Below are 18,261 nucleotides of genomic sequence, written 5' to 3' on the forward strand. Positions count from 1 at the left end.
GATATGGAGTTATGGACATAGTTCATGAAACTTGGACATAAGAGCAGCCATGTATCCTGAACATCCTGTGTGTGTCAGGTCACATGACCAAGATCAAAGGTCTTTTAAGGTCCATGAACTTTGGCCATGTTAGAGGTATTTGTCGAATTGGTTTCATAACTAAGAATGTTTATGGATCTGGTTCATGAAACATAGATGTAGGGTAATCAAGTATGATTGTTTTGCACACGTTTTAGATCACATGATTATGGTCAAAGGCCATTTTGGGTGACTGGACATAGTATTTTATTATCTTTTCTTTTGTGAATGATTATTCAATAGCTGTTTTCAAAGTCTGCACATTAGCTGTATCAACTCGCGTAATGCAGGTGAGACTGCCAGAGGCGTTCCACATGTTTATCAAACCAATTACTTCGCCGGAAACATCTGATAAAGAAATGAAAGTCATTTAAATAAGGGATGATGTTCTACTAATTTTGGTAGGGATTTGTACACATTTTTGTGGACTAGATGAATATTAGTTTAAATTCAGCTTTTCAGCATGATCTAGACTTTTGAAACCATGTAGGAACTCAATAGTGACAGTTGCCTCATTCTCTTTGATTGTACAATTTTTATTTACATCTGTGCTCTGTCACACAAAAGTATAGCAATTGATCTTCATACAATCAACCTGTGTGATTGCTAATTGATTCACGCAATCAATCATAAATCAATCAATGAGCTTTGTGTAAAGTGCGTTGACCAATGTTTTTGGGTGTCAATTGATAAGCCATTTTGTAACTAGCCACTAGAGGAAGTTTTCACAAATGACCTTTCTTTTTTTTTCCGTTAGACATATACACAGTTTTCAATAAATCATTCATTTTTTAACAAATCTGCAATATCTATCTCTTAAAGGATCCACTGCATGACCAAGATATGTCAATAACTTAAATTAATTGTCCACTAAAACTAATTGGCTTTCATTTGACCCATTACCAAATTCCAAATATGGTTGAACACAAGCATATTTAAATATGAATAATCATTTTCATCTCAACAGTTTAAAAAGCAATATTCCAGTTTATGCCCAAGGACCTTCATCTGCAAATGTGCAAATTTTAATTGCTATCTGGATTATTGTAGTAAGGACTCAAATCAACCTTCAATGTCGGTTCCATGTACATCCAAATCCCAAGCCCATACAGTATGTATATCCTAGTTGAATTAATTACAAATGATACCCAAGCAAGTCACCTCAATTTTATATGTGCAGCTGTTGTAGAAACTAACTAGATCACTTTGAGCACTATGATGGTGGATAATTAATGGCACTTGTCCTTTAAATGTAGTCTTATAGTGGAGTTCTACAATCTTGGAGATGAACAGAAGTGCTCTCAGGATGTAAAAGTTTATGTTGTGATCGCTTTATATGTATAAATAGTATGTATTTGTATCTTCTTATTTTGCTATTTTTTGTATGAAAATCTAACTACTTGGTATGTTCAATAATCAATGTGACCTCAACAGTTTGGTTTCTGTAAAATTATGAATTTGAAAAGTAAATTTTGAAAACGGAATCTTGCGCAATTTTTGTCATGAATGTTGTGTAATTTGTGAATGTAAGATAAACATTGGTGCTTAATTAGCATCCAGATATTAGAAATATATAATTAGGTGAAAGAAATTCATTAATAGGCACTGTAACAAAAGCATCAGTGGTATCTTTCAGCAAGGAACCCCCCCCCCCCCCCCCCCGAGTGTCTTTTGTAATCCCATTTCAGCCTTCACAAGGCAGTGGAGAAAGTGGTGAAAGATGCTAAACGGGATTCCAGCTCTGAGATACATTTAGACTTATTGTTGAAAATAATGATAAATACATCATTTATTGAAATCCAATTGGTCTTCAAGCTCTTGATCTCCTTATGACATATTCTACTCTAACACCACATGGGCTTAAAGGGATGGTCGAGGCTGAAAGTATTTCTGGCTTAATAGAGTAGAATTCACTGAGCAAAATGCCAAAAATTTCATCTAAATCGGATAACAAATAACAAATTTTAAAGTTTAGCAATATTTTGTGAAGACAGTTGTCATAAATATTCATTGGTGGGCTGATGATGTCACATCCCCACTTGTTCTTTTTTATTTTATTTATATTAAATTAGGTTTATTCATATTTTTTCTAACAAGAACTAGAAAAATTGGATTGACAACTGATTTAGTGCATTAGATATTTATTGCTGCAATTTATTTCAATGAAGACATCATTCATACAAGTATGAAATAATGAAAAAATTATTTTATGTAATAACATAAAACAGAAAGTGGGGATGTGACATTATCAGCCCACCTAATGAATATTCATGACGACTGTTTTCACAACATATTTCTAAACTTTAAACTTCATTAACTTTATTATTATCCTATTTTAATGAAATTTTCATCATTTTGCTCAGTGAATTCTACTCTTATGTATTAAGATATATATTCAGCCCGGACCATCTCTAACCTTTTTTGGGCTATTATCATTTTTGTCTAATCACCTTTTTGTGTGCATACGGTTGGTCTTATACCCACTCTTTTCTAATTCTCAGTTGGTGTAATTTCCAATTCGTCCACTTTCTTTTTCTTTTCTTTTTACTGTTTCAATTGAACTTTGGTTCATTAACAGTTCATTTAACCTTATAGACATACATGTATAAGGGTTGTTAAACTAACTGGAATTTAGATTTAGACAAAATGGTAAATGGCTTTGATAAATGGCAATTGGACAAAATGATTGGTAGAAGGACTGAGTGTAGATGAAGTATTATTAGACCCAAGGGTACCTATCCTGCAGGGGTAGGGGCAGAGGGCAACATGATTTTTCAAGTAATACCCCCCCAAAAAAAAGGAAAGAAAAGAAAAGTGGAAGGGGAGAGGAAGAAAGAAGAGGATGAAAGAAGAGGATGAAAACGTGATTTGGATTGTGTAGTGCTTTACATTACTCTTATTTAATTCACAAAAAAAATTACACCACTTTTACATCCTCTTACTCCCACTACACATGTACCCAACATACACTCGCATATATATATAAAAAACACACACACAATAGAAACCCGTATGCTTCGTCTGTAAATGTCTGAATACATGAATTTTAAAAATGGCATCAATCTGTTCTAACTGACAAGAGATGTATTACCAAGTTTCCCTTTTGTTTGGCTGTATTATATTCGCTTTTGTACATTTTTCCTTGAACTAAGAATTTTACTAGAAAATTGTATACTATTCATTACAGATATTCATGAGGGTTGATGGACCAGATTTCAGACACTATTTACCAACCATTTACAAATGTATTCTCTCCTCTACATAGCTCCATATAAATCCACGTGAAAACTTTCTTCGGATGTTAGCTTGTGAAAATTCTTTCAACACCTCAATTCCAAATCATGTTAAAAATTTCCATATACGATGGATCATTTGTAATTTTGTGTTGAATCACACAATCATTTGATTATTCAACCGAATAGAATTACATCGATTTTAAAATACTTCAGCATACAAATATTTCTAAATCTTATTTCTTTTTTTTTTCTTTTTTTAAATGATATTTTATTTCTTCCTCTTAATATGATTTTACAATTTCAAAAGTCACAAAACAAGAGATTTACAAACAAAGTATCGCATATAGAAAACAAAATAAATAAGAGCATATAAAATTCATATCAAAATTATCTCAAAACAGCACAACTACAATTTCTTCAAGACATTAACATGAAAATGATTTTATGTCAAATGTTAGTATGATTTTACAATTTCAATGTTAATATGATTTCACAATTTCAAAAGTCACAAAACAAGAGATTTACAAACAAAGTATCGCATATAGAAAACAAAACAAATAAGAGCATATAAAATTCATATCAAAATTATCTCAAAACAATACAACTACAATTTCTTCAAGACATTAACAAGAAAATGTTTCTATGTCAAATGTTATTTCTTTTTTTTTAAAGAAGTGCACACCTTGTTACCAGTAATGCATATAGCATTTCCATTTATTTGAAAGCAGGATAAAAGAGCAATGTAGATTAAATGTCTTGCTGAGGTACCGCGGCCGGGGATCGAACCCTGGACTTTCCGTGTATAGCCAGGCGCCTTAGACCACTCGGCCACGGCACCTCCACTCTTGCATTGAACTGTTTCTAGTACAGCGCCCTCATTGGTGTAGATCTCTGCATTTTCTGCTCTCTGTATAGCTGTGTGTGGTTTTCTGCTTCAGTCACGTACGGCGAGTCTTAAACGGCCGTTTCGTTTATTTTGATTCAAGCCACGGATATCTCGGTCACATTTGCTCTACGGCGAGTCGAAAACAACCGTTTTAACATTGTTTTTGTACCAGCTACATATAGGTGGCTTGAATTAAATTTGATAAAATAGGCTGTTTTCGACTCGCCGTACGGCCGCCGCGGCGTAAAGGAAATGTGACCGAGCCACCTATAATATGTAGCTGGGTTTTTTTTTTAAAATAAGGTTAAAACGGCTGTTTTGGACTCGCCGTACGGCCTCCGCAGGGGAAATGTGACTGGGCCATATTCTTATTTTTTTTGTTGTTGTTCTTACAAGCATTCCAATAACTTCAATAGCTTTGTCTGCACCCCCCCCCCCTGAATTTCCAGAAACTTTAAAGAAGGCCTATTTGTCAAACACAGCTAATGTTGCGGAAATAAAGAGTTAATATTGATAGTTGGGGGGGGGGTCCTCTCGATATTCTGTCTTGTGCGACGCAAATTCATTTGGAGACATAGATGTCATTGATACTGTTTGCTCTTCGCACAAGACTTCAAGACTTGCGAAATTACACATCATCAGTCTGAGCAAATTGAATGTAACGTGTGAATCCGACACCTTTGGAAGATATCAATGGCGAAATCGGGAGCAATAGATTGCTCTGCTAATGAGTACATGGGATAATGTCACGAAGACAAACAGCATTTAAATCGGGTAGAGACTTGAAACTTGAAATTTCTAACGTTGACGAATTGGAGGTAAGCCAATTCTATGGCGTTGGGTAGTCTATGGTGCAAATCACTGCTGTGACAGCTAGGGACTGCCGAATGGTGTTGAAGGGGGGGGGCTGACCATACAAATAATCACTATGTAACTTTGTAAGTATTGTACTTTTTTAGTTAGGGGTTGAATCACAGCCCCGATTCCTGGGTCACTTTGATAGGATTTTTTTTATTATATTTCCAGTGCTCCGTAACACAAAGATTAGCGATCAATCACAAAATGATGTGACCAATCAATAGTAATAACGGTATATTTACCCAGGGTAGCGACTTCAGTTCCGAAAACTGTTCTTCCACCGGGCCCTGCTATTTTTATTATTACCCCGGCTAAGCTATGCTACCTATTCAGGTGCACACAGCTTTTTGAGGAATTACTTCCTGCCGGTACCCATTTACCTCACCTGGGTCGAGTGCAGCACACTGCGGATGAATTCCTTGCTGAGTGAAACTAGATCAGGATCAATGTTACACGCACATAATTATGTTCTTTCCAGTTCTTTCATAAATTATTACTATTCTTAAGCTTTGCGTCACGGGGCCAGTTTATTTTACAATGATACTTGATGGCAATCCATGGACCCGTTGCATAAAACTTTGCCCTAAGAAAAACTCTGGGAAACAAAATATTATGCCATTGAAAATTAGTTTTTTAATGGCAAAAGTTTTATGCAACGGGCGCCAGGAGTTCAAGGCGCGGCAAAAGCTTTTCCCTGTTTTCATAACAATTTTCTACAAAAGTTCTCGTTGGCAAGAAATCCGGAGCATCCCCTCCCCCCCCCCCCCCCAAAAAAAAAAAAAGAAAGAAAGAAAAAGTATGGCGTTGCATTGATGGGTTATCCAGTCCGCCCATTCCTCCCCCGGATCCGCAACTGGCCAACTGATGTGAAGAGCAGTGGAATTTGAAAGCAAATGATACGGAGAAAAGATCCCCATGAAAATATCGTTGGAGGACTAACAATGATCAGCCATTAATTGTACTCAAGCAAATTTGATGCGAATGACAGAGAAATTAGACAAAATTACAACATTAATCGTCTAACCTTTTGTTGTAATGTTTCAGGGACGAACCAGAGCACCCCCCCCCCCCCAGTGTAGCACCCATGCAGGAGCCAGAGAAATGTTTCCTTGCCAACCGACATCATAAATGCAGGGAGTATAATAAAAATGCACCTGACCTATTTATCGAAAAATTATTCTATCAACTTATAACTTCAAGCTACTGATAGCTACAAGCTATCGTCTCCATTCTCATTCTCTATACGCCCTTAATACTTCTTCTTTTAATATCTTTTTCTTATTTTCCTTTCTTTTTCTTCTTCTTTTTTTTCTTTTTCTTCTCCTTCTCTTCCTCCTCCTCCTCACTGTCTCCCTCATCCTTTTTGCATTCTGTTGTTTCCTTCCATCCTTTCTATCTTCTTGTCCTTCACTTTCAAGTTCTCTCCATACCGGGCTCCATACCGTCTAGTAAATACCTATCATCCGTTCTTTCTCTTCACTTTTCCCTCATTAAAACGTGAACTCTCGCCGATGATCCAAGATTTGTCGCTGACTTCTGCCCTTGGGTATTATATCATCATCATCTTGTGATATGGCAATGACAAAATAATCTCTTGCATAAGCAAAAATACAGAAGGTAAAATAAATCGTCTCATCTCTTTTCCCCAAAATACGCATGTTAACTGCTTCTTTTATAGAATCTGAGCGATGCCTCCTTGCTGCTGCGAGCTGACGATAGCCGGCGTTTCCATGGTAACAGGACGCTCACCGCTCGTGCCCATGAGAATTGTCTGCAGCTCAGCGTCTGTCTTGTCTTGCATTTGTCTTCGGTTTCCAGAGGCAAATCTGGAAGATCGGGTTAGAAGACATGTAAATACTTCACAGGAATGTATTAAAAAAAATCCTCATGAGTTTGCACGTCAACGAAAATAATATTATCTTATACTACATGAATCTGTACCGATAGGCATGATTTCAGCAGGGCAATAGTTTTTACTTTTGCCATCCTAAAAAAAAGAACAACTGTACAAGTATGATCATCAAACAAAAGGGAGGAAATCACGCACTACTCCCAGTGTATAACTGAAAACCTATGTGGTGCATAAAGTAACGCATCGATTCATTATGGTAAAACAAATACTTGAGAGTCATTAACCGTGAAATTTCTTTCCTATTTTTCACATTTCCCATATTTTATATAACCGGTATCGCATACATTCGTGATTCCGAATCTTCGTTATTTATTTCGAAGGTTCGGATATTCCGAAGGTTCGGTATTCCGAAGGTTCGTAAGTCCAAAAACGAAATGAGGTTCGTAATTCCGAAGGTTCGTCAGTCCGAGAACGTAATGATTAACGAACCTTATTTCGTTTTCGGACTAACGAACCTTCGGAACAACGAACCTTATTTCGTTTTCGGATTAACGAACCTTCGGAACATCGAACCTTACTTCGTTTTCGGATTATCGAACCTTCGGAATAACGAACCTTTGGAATAACGCCACAAATGTTCGGATTAACGAACCCTTTTACGTTTTCGGTTTAACGAACATCGAGGTATAGGCAATTTACGTGTTTCGGAATTACGAAGTGTAACCAGCGGTATACCTACATGTATAATCCATAAAAGTGGTATATACAGTTAAAAAGGCCAGTATTCTGAAGTCTATAGGCCGTGGTAGGCCTATAACTCTCTGCCGAACTTATGGGGCGATGAAAATGTCAAAACTTGGTTAACATCGCGATTATTACGTTGTCATTTCCCCTGATTTTTAGTTATTTTTCTCAGACAATAATGAATTATTCGATTGAGAAAAGAGCTGATAAATATTGAACCTACATACTGTCATAGATTTCTGTCACTATTGGCTATCCATTCGGGGGGGGGGGGCACTTCCATTCACAAGTGGATACCATGCGCGACCATGGGGTCTCGAAAAGCACCCTAAACACGTAATTTCCATATTCTTAAAATGCACCCCTTAACAAGTATTGGCGTGTGAAACCCTACCCTTAACAAGTATTGGAAACAACGATATACTCTTGGCAAATATTCCCTGAAATGAACCCCTAAACAAGTACAGGAATGTTTTATTGTTACGGCTTTACCTTATTTGGTTTAGTACGACCCCATCTTCTACACCTCGCGCAAATCGGACTCTAAACACGAAGTGTTGGGGCAAAAAGGACATCCTTTATAAAACATTTTTATTTTGTTTTATCATCCCCGCAAATTCGACCCTAAACACGTAATTTTCCTAGCGAAATAGATACCCTTTTTTCATTATTTTTGTGTTTTTGACACCCTTTTCACGTTACGTACGTAACGTGCCCTATCGTGAAAAAGACATCCTTTTTACGTGTTTTTTTGGTCGCGCATGGTATCCACTCGTCAATGTAAGTGGCCCCTCCGGGCTATCCATATATTGTTTAACTTTGTGAGCAGCCGATTTAAATAAATCTAATAAACCCTGAAAACAACCATTATTGAGAATAAAAAGCTAAAACTACAAGGCAAACCCCGATTTTTTAAATAGGCGTCTTATAGACGCCTAAATAGTACACATAAGTGTATGGGATGAAATTGAGATGGTGTTTCCGGTCACTTTATATTTCAATTTTTGAAGCACTAAATTATCATTTTCGAACGCAATTTTTTCTGGGCTTCATTTTTGGAACATAGCACATTCACAGACGCAGGTGACAAGTGTAACCTTCTAGCTCAGATTTTTTAAAAGTCAAACCAATGTTAACCAATCACTTTAAACTAAACTCGAGTTAGGCACACCAAAGTCACGTTGGGTATATCATAAGCTGTGTTCTATTTTCGTTCACAGTCATTCCTCTCTTCTGGAATTGAAAACTTCGCAGTGATATCGAATGATCCCACGATGAAAGATGGAAAGCTTTATATGAAATTAGGGGCAGGAATCTTCTCGCAATGCTTCATGACAGATGTATTGAGGTCCTTAAATGTTTCACAATAACGGAGAAAGGCAATAAAATTAAATTTGTTCATATCCATAGTCTTATTTTTTGATCAAGATATTATACCTCCAACTTCCCTGATCTGTTTATATATCAAACCCAAGTTTCAGTCCGTAACTAAATTAAAGTGGTTCTCATGGTTGAAAATACCATGATTTAAACAGATAATTCAAATCAGACAAACAAAAACACTAAAAAAATCCAACAATATCTCACAAGCAATAACAAAGTTATCATATTTTAAAGCTTTGTATTATTTCGGTGAAACAGTTCTATTTTACGAATGCGCAATGAACTTATTATAAGAAATTGAATTTTGTCCACCAAGAATGAAAGAAATAGAATGATATTCATTGCTGTAACTCATTCTGTTACAAGGGAGATATATCATACACATTATCTAAATAAAATACTTGAGAATTTCACATGTTTTTTTAACAAAATGTTATTTTAAAATAAAATAACGATACTCTTCACATCGTCTCTTCAATTAACTACTTTTTTGACAATGGCAATAATCCATTATCCGCTAATCATAATGCTGATCCATTTCTGAAAATAACTTATTATAATATTGCCTACTGTAAGAAGGATAGAATAAAGTAACACAAAAATGGAAGAGTTTGCCAGCAAATCCCCCTTCCCGACCTGTTTCTATCCCCCTCCCAAGTTTAAATCCAATATGAGTCAGAAAAAAGACAAATCAGACCAACGCGAAGGACTGTATACTATTAACGTTTCACTTTTTGACAAAAAAACGTCACCACTATAAACCTTGATAAAAACCACGTGTTTATTTTGTCCCTCCTTACTGCAACTTTCGAAAACAATTATTAGTTTCCGATTTTTGCCATTTTCTCACGTCTGTGTAAAGATATCACAATACAATACACAGAACAAACGATAATAATAAGATCTGTCACTAATAATTTTGTACGTATGCAAGGGTTAAAATCCAATCAAATTAGAATCTGTGTGCTTTGAAATCCAACAGTTGTTATAACGACCAGACAGAAACGTTTTATTTTTCGGTTGCAGTGTTTACAACTTCTTCAATATTGTTTACAGTGTACATTGATCTCCTGCCCCATCGCATCTCTCTGCATGCTCATTTATTTTCCAATATTTTTTCGGGGGGGGGGGGAGGGCGGTTACTGTCTGTCTCTCTATCCTTCCTTTCTTTTTTATGCTCCCCCTTCCCCCCTCTCTCTCTATCTTTCTCTCTCTCACCTCACACACTCTCCCTCTCTCTCTCTCTCTCTCTCTCTATCTATCTATCTATCTATCATCTATCTATCTATCTCTCTCCATCTCTATCTATCTATCTATCTATCTATCTTTTTAAGGGGACTTGTGCAAACAAAAGTATTTTTAACAAATATTGAGAGCCCCCTCCCCCATCCCTCATTGTAAAAGACTATGTGGTGTTGTTTTTTTTTTTTGGGGGGGGGGTGCTAACCCATGAGATATAAAGCAAGCCTCATTACGATGAAAAATGTTGTCGATCGTTTTGCTGCATGCAGTGTGTGTGAACAGTATGCAGAAGCCCGCTGCGAAAATTAGGTGCCGTATTTGTCTGTTTTCATTTTATCAATTTCACCGTGAGATGATATTCACACTGATCTTGTTATACATTTGCTGATATGACATTTATAGATTGTTAACTACTTGAGGAAAAATATTGAATAACCATTTATAGTTACAGAAACACATATTTATAAGTTAAAATATATATATATAATTTGGTTACGAAGTGTGCCCCTCCAAAAATACCCGAGATGTGAATGGTGAAAATGATGTTCGTCTGATTGTATATTGGTGGTTGTCTGGAAAGTACATGCTTAAACCCCTGTCTCGAAAATGGGGCACCCCCCCCCCATATCCAAAGGAATCACTCTCCCACTGTATCTATAACCGACTGGGTCAAATATTTCTATTTTCGAATCATGTTTTCATGAGACGATATATCACAGTTTATGTCGACTTGTTTTGAATGTTCCATATTATTGATTTATAGTCTATCACGTACCCTTCCTTCTGCCACAAATAGCTTCTCTCCTCCTCTTCAAAAAGAAAGTTTGTAAAAATGTAATGGAAATCGATGGAAATATGAAACTCACTCCTCTTCCAAAAATATATCGGTGTAAGATTGATTTCTAGTAGTATAATTGCATTAAAACTGATACATCAAAACACAAAAGGAACATTTTGCGGTAATTACTTTTGAAGAAAGTGGTTGAAATATTTAATGATGATTATGAGAATAATAGTTCATTAAGGGCATATCAGTGGCGGATCCAAGATTTTCCAGGGGGGCATATTTTCCAAGGAAAATTCGACAAGCGAAAAAAAGGTCCTCACTTGTGTATGTACGACATATTCCCAATAAAAATATTTGCTGTGACTCTCAAGGCGGGGGGGGGGGCAAAATATTGTGTATGAACGACATATTATATTAATAAGTATAAATTTAAAACAATGACTCTCAAGGGGGGGGGGCACACGGACCGGAAGTGCCCTCCCCTCCCTGCATCCGCCACTGGTGCATTATGAATATCCTTAATCAATGACTGCACAAAGATTAATAACAAACATTTTAAGGTAAAAAAAAGGGTTTAATGTCATGCATAGGTCATTAATATGGCTGTTATGCTAATCGACTTCATAAAGTTCTTCCACAAGTCATGTTCCAGAGGATCAGCAATTCGGCGGGATCGAAGACACGATGCTTTCCGTTTGTGAAGCTGCATGTGCTCTATACCACTTAACCATTATCTGGTTGCTGATTTGCAAGCAGAAATATGCTTCGTTTATTTTTTAAGTGGTTTATCATCTTTTTAATAGTTGTTTGTAACTTGCCACATTTATTTAGAGCAGAATGATAATTTATGTTTGGCGATATTATTATTTTTGTTCCTTACTCTTATATCTAACATCATTTCAGTCGATAAATCATAAGACCTCGGACGATAAAATTTAAACATCATGATTTCTAGATATCTTTTTATTTTCTAATATCTACCATTTAACTCCTTCCACTGAGCGTCAAACATTTTTAAATTAGTTCAAATAATCAGTCATTTTCCGCCTTGGTAAATGTTTTTTTTTTAATTTGACATGCCAAATCTAATTTTCCACAACTGCTGGATATTCTTGCCGCAAGCTAAAAACAATAATTGAAGTCCGATACGCAGGATATTCATGCATTTTAATCATAATACTTAAAGATAATATGGTAAGAAAAAAAAGTAAGAAGTTGGCGACATGTTGCTTAGCAACCTGAGTGTTTGCCTACGTGTTAAAATGTATATTGCGGCCTCCCGCAGACAGTCGCTTCATCTCGAAGGCAGTTTGCAACATGGATACACAATAAAAACGCTGTTTACTATATGAACCTTACAGTATTTGTTTAACCGTTTAAACAATCATGTTAATTTATTGAATATTGAAAATTAAACTTTGTTGCTTAAGATTTAAACACTTGTTTAAACTTTTTAAACAATTACTGTAAGGTTCATAGTAAACAGCGTTGTATAATTTTGTAGTGTGTCTATCGGAAAAGTGATGTTTGGGGCAAAATCCGATTTAAGAGATAAGAGGAGAGATGTTAAAAAGATAGAGAAGGGGGATCGGGACACTCGAAGGGATGGAAAGGGGGTAAATCGCTCTATAAAAGGAGCAGGGATAACAGCATTTTTTTTGTAAGGGTGGAAAGTGTCACCCTCTGCTTTTTCCCTCCCTTGCCTTTTGCGTTTTCAGGGTGAAGGGGTGACAGCGACAGGCTGAGAAGAAGGGAGAGAGGGGGAAATGGCGAGGGTGTTAACAGAGAAATCAGACAAGGGATATACAGTGCATCCCACAAAAAAGGAAACCCGTTTTCAGAGATGGATTTTATAATAATTTAAAACGTTTTTACTGTGAATTTGATACTTGTGGTAATATCATATTTGATTTGAGACCAACAGCTTAGCAAATCATCAACGCATCATGATGTCTAATTACAAACAATAAATATTGAGGCCTATCAGAAACAAATTGCGCAGAAATTCACATCATGTTAATCTGTATCCACTCTAATTTCAGGGATCAGTGAGATAACTTATTAAAAAAATAAAAGAGAAATGCTAATGTGTCAATCGTCGAATAAGCATGGAAGTCGTATCACGAAACAATATTGTCCATTTTTCTGCACGACCTGATCTTGACATTGAAATCAGTTCAAACTCGTCTTGCTCATTAATGCGTGAATATTAGTCACATATTCGGTATCAAAACAAAGAGGATTAATTGAATTGTACGATGATATCAATGACATTTTAAGATTGATTTGCCTTTGAAGAAAAATGATATGGGAATCCCAGTTTCCTTTTTTTTTTCTTGGACGCACTTTCAAGAGAGCTGCCTAAAGGGTGCACAGTTGCACCCAAACATGCCAAAAGTAACCATATTGTAAAGGGTGTAAGTTTGTACTTTTTTTGTTCTCAGTGTGCACCCCGTACGAACTGACTAGAATAATAAATAATGCACATTAAATTTGCATATAACAATGAAGCCACCAAAATACCCCTTTCTTCAACGTTTCTAAGCATCGGCTTGTCATTATTGATTTGATGTCCAGTATAGCATCACGCTTTTGAGGAACATTTTCATCGATCATCGCCATCTTTCTTTCCTCTCTCATCTTTTCTTGTATCTGTAACTTCTTTTGTTTTCTGTTTACCCGATACATTCATACCCCAGTAAGCATCCATAACCCATGTTACGGTACATCCCATTCTTGAGGCCTATAAGTAGCCGATCGAGGTCAACACGTTGGGTTTTGTTGTTTGATTTTATTGACTATTTTGGTGTTTAGGATTAAAAAAAATAGACGAGTATAGATTTGTAAATACTCTTGAAGGTCAGTACAAGGCGGCTTCGAATTTAAAAGGATTAAAAAAGACTCACATCAAAAGAACATAGGCCGATTAGATAAATGCGTTTCATCTCATGAGCAATGGATGCAAAAAGGGCTTAAGGATATCTTAAACAATATAAATGAAAACTACAGAAAGAAATCTTCCCCGATATATAATCATTTAACTGTTTAATGAAGAGAAGGTTCATCTCCGTTGATTTGATCATGATATAATTGGAGATTTCCCCCATCTCAGGACGAATTCACTATTATATTATTATTTTGATAAAACTAATAATTAGGCCTGCGCATGTTTTTGTATTTTTTCAAGGTATATAGTGTTAAAACAGGAGAACAAAAATTGAATCATCATTAAAAAATGAATGGTGAAATGACAAACTTTATATATAAGTATGTCTGAGGTCCTGAGAAATTCGGCTAATGCAGGTTTATTGTATGGCATCAAAGGCGTATAGTCATCCAAAACATTTTGACGGGCATGCATGAGGCATGGCGTATAATGATGACACTGTCGTATCCGGGGGGGGGGTGGAAACGTTCCCGAGAGGCAATTTGAGGGTGCAAAATATACCAAAAAAAAGCAAAAAAAAAAGGGAAATTGATATTTGATTAAAAGATTTGTCCCTTGTATTTGAAAATGAAAAAAAAAAACATCAAAACTTTAGTTTGTGAGACTTTATTTTACTCTTTCTTTGTTTTTCTTTTCCTTTTCTCGGTGGAGGAACTTTTGAGCTGTCGGGCCACAAAATCCCTTTTTTATACTCAAGTTTAATGTCGAACCGAAGATATAGCTTCATGCAAAGTGGTCAGAAAGCATAGTTTTTGATAAACAAGATAGCACAATAGTCAATTTAGGCCTGATTTGAACAATTATTGATTAACTTATCAACAGAATATATTAAAAAACGCCAAGAGGCTCTTCTTGCTTGATTTTACTGACATTGAACAAAAAAAGGGAAAATAAAATCATTATAATTAATTTTGAAACATCGATAAAATTGTTACCTTAGGCCCGTAAGAATGTGTCAAAGGTCGTTGCACACAGCATTTTGGCCGTGGTGTTATATAATTAGTCATTTTACTAGCGGTATTTTTTCGTAATAGGTCCATGGTGTTATATTGTCATTCTTATATCAGTTGTGACCATGGAGTTACTAGTATTTAACTCTATGGTTGTGACTTAAATTACGTGCACCCTTTGGTAGCTAGGGCCCGAGTTCTGAAACTGTGGCCCGCCAAAATGAGACCGCAAAATAAATTATTATGTATAATACAAAATATAGAGGAAAATATAAATGATCATCATCGAGTAAAACTGTCAAGTTTCTCAGTCAAGAAAATGGAAAGAGTATAGGTTTTGCCAGGGGCGGATCCAGCTGTTTATAAAGGGGGGGGGGTTGGGGTGGTATGCGAGGGAGCGTAGCGACCGAGTCCAAGCGAGCGGAGCGAGCGAGGGGGGAGGTTGTGGGAGGGGGTGTCCCCCCTCCCACACCACTATTTTTTTTTTTTTTTTTTTGGGGGGGGGGTTGCAACCCCCCCTCTAGATCCGCTTCTGGGTTTTGCTATATAATTCGTAGCCACTTTTTATAAATTTTGCCCCTTACCCCATGTCTCACTTCTTTTAAATTTGCCCGTAAATTTGTGGCTCATTTCACCAGTGACTTCATCTGAAATGTTTGCTTTGTCACTTGCAGAGGGGTGTATAGATGAAGGGGCGGGGTGCCTCCTTTAAGTTCCACTGCCAGAAAGCGAAAATGAAATGAAAATTGTGAATTATGAAATGTGATACAATTCAATTCATTATCCATTATTCAAATACTATTTCCAACTTTTCGCTCGCTCACAACTTTTGGTAAATTTTACCCCATCTCCCGTCTCTCAAATTTTGATACGCCATTTATATTCCGACTTCTCACACGTTCTTTAATACTTCATTCCCCAAATTTTGTGGCCCTTGGTGCAACCGCGTAGCCAGGATTTCATTTTGGAGGGGGCGGTAAATGCACGCGAAGCGTGCCAACACTTACAGAGCGCGCGAAGCGCGCTCCCTAGGGGGTGGGTGCAGGGAGGGGGAGTTTCCCCCTCCCGCGCGAAGCGCGAAGCTTTTGGTGTTTCATAAATTAAAATGAAAAGGAGCCGTCTCTCTTGTCTCTAGTGCCTATTTCAGCGCGGAAGCTAAAGCGTTTTATCATTTTTTTTGCCATGAAAAGGGTCACGACTAAAGGGTCTTCTCAAAGATATATTGAATACTTCCCTTGGAAAGATCAGATTTGATTACAAACAATTTAGCGACAGTGCATATCTTTAACTTGCAAAATAGAGGAGAAGAAGTGTATATATTCCGGGAGAAAGATATTCAGTCCCGCGCAGAGCAATGAAACTCTGAAATTTCAAAGGGCGGACGTTTCATCAAAACAATGCAGATACGTCTAATACCACCATCGGCTCTAATTAAAATGATTTTCTAAGATTATTGAACTTCTTTATCAGGAAATAGTGCGCAAAAAGTTGAAACTTCTGTGATTTATTGAAATTGAATTAAAAAAAAGAGGATTCCTAATTTCTTTGACTTATCATCCTGAAGTGCTTCATTTTGAATAATAAAGAAACTTAAGTGTCATTCAAAATTTCAAACTGAGGGCGCAAAACAGGGCAGGAGATGAATGTGAAGGGAAATGACATGAAGTTTAATAGAATTTGATAAAAAAAATATTGTACTTCTTTATTTAATACGACGCGAATTTTAGGAACCTGTTTGCCCCAGAATTATGGTTGTTTGGTAATGAGCTGAAAAGCAGGAGAAGTTGACTTTATGGAGGTTGCGGAAGAAATTGATATAAAATTTTACCCGCCCGGAGCCGACCCGACCAGAAGTTGCACGATCAATTAAAAAAAAGATAACTTCATATACTTTGGCGTAGCCTTACTCTAATTCCATGCCCTATAATGGATACATTTGAACTTTAACCGGTAAGAAACACATATACCTGAGGTGGAAAAACAGGGTTAGAGAACGGGTGGGGAAACAATGGAGAATTGCAATATTGTCATTTAACCGCGCGCAGCGCGGAAGAAAAATTCATATATAAATTTAAAGCAAGAGTGATGGAGTTTCTCTTTTAAGAAAAAAAAAACACAAAGCTACCTTTCTTCCCTTTCCTCCCTTCCCTTTTTCTTTTCTCCTCTCTTTTTTCCCTTCTTTTTTTTTCTTTTTGGGGACGTTTTGGGGGGGGCGACCGCCCCCACCGCCCCCCCCCTGGCTACGCGCCTGCCTTGGTGAAAAAAAGAAGCAACCAGTTCGAAAGTTAGGTGCAATGTTCCTCGACAGGGTCAGATTTAAGACCTCAGCTTTTATTTTCTTCAATCCTACGCTTACTGTGGCTTACTGGAGTCTTGGATAGAGTCTGGTGGGCCCATGACATGTACACCAGGTTTTATATGTTTTTTTTTAATTTTAACTTTTGTGTACAGTATACGTATATGATCTGCTAGTCGATTGCTGAGTAGTTGTCTGTTTTCTACTGAGAAAATCAAAAACCTCATTGAAATTTGGCAAGGAAAGTTAGTCCCCATTATCACTCCACCAGCATCTTGCTATCATTCAATCCTATGATCCCTGTCACTATGAGAAAATAAAGTGCATTTAGCTCAAAACATGTATTTTAAAAGCTTGGGCCTGGGCTGAGTTCTCAGCTAAATTCCTAAAAAGAGAGAAACACGGCGATATCATCATCAACATCAGCATCGCGCATCCGTTATCGATAATCAATTGGAATCGCCAAATGATGTGTGTCCCCCTTTTGTTCGTCGTATTTAGATTGTCGCCAAATATCTGAAATGTCAAGAGTTTACGACATTCATTATTTGAGGAGTTTTGGACCGTGACGACGACGACGAACTCGTAATGTAAGTGCATTAAGATGTTCAGCAGTTTGGTTTTAATGACATGAATGGATGCCGAGTTCAGCGGCTGACAACCATTCGACGACAGACTCAGCCACCACGGGAAGAGACCGGGGGGCCTCGTTGTCAAGGAAGCGTTGCTCTGAGCTGTCTGACTCGCGTGCTATCCAACCGTTCATATAATTTTCATTCAGATTTGTTCCACTTGAGTTATTACTGACACTGACTAATTCTCCTGTTCCTGTTGTGTTGTTTTCCGTGTTTGATTTTGTATTCTGAACTTATATTTTTTTTATTCGTACCTCCTAATTGATGAAGCTAAAAGGACAGTGAGGTTGGGCTTTGTTTTGCCTTGGTTTTGTCAGTGTCACTGTCGATGGCAGAGTCACAATTGGACAATAACACTACTCAGAAA

This window comes from Lytechinus variegatus, chromosome 1 (assembly GCF_018143015.1).
Source record: "Lytechinus variegatus isolate NC3 chromosome 1, Lvar_3.0, whole genome shotgun sequence".
NCBI lineage: Eukaryota > Metazoa > Echinodermata > Echinoidea > Temnopleuroida > Toxopneustidae > Lytechinus > Lytechinus variegatus.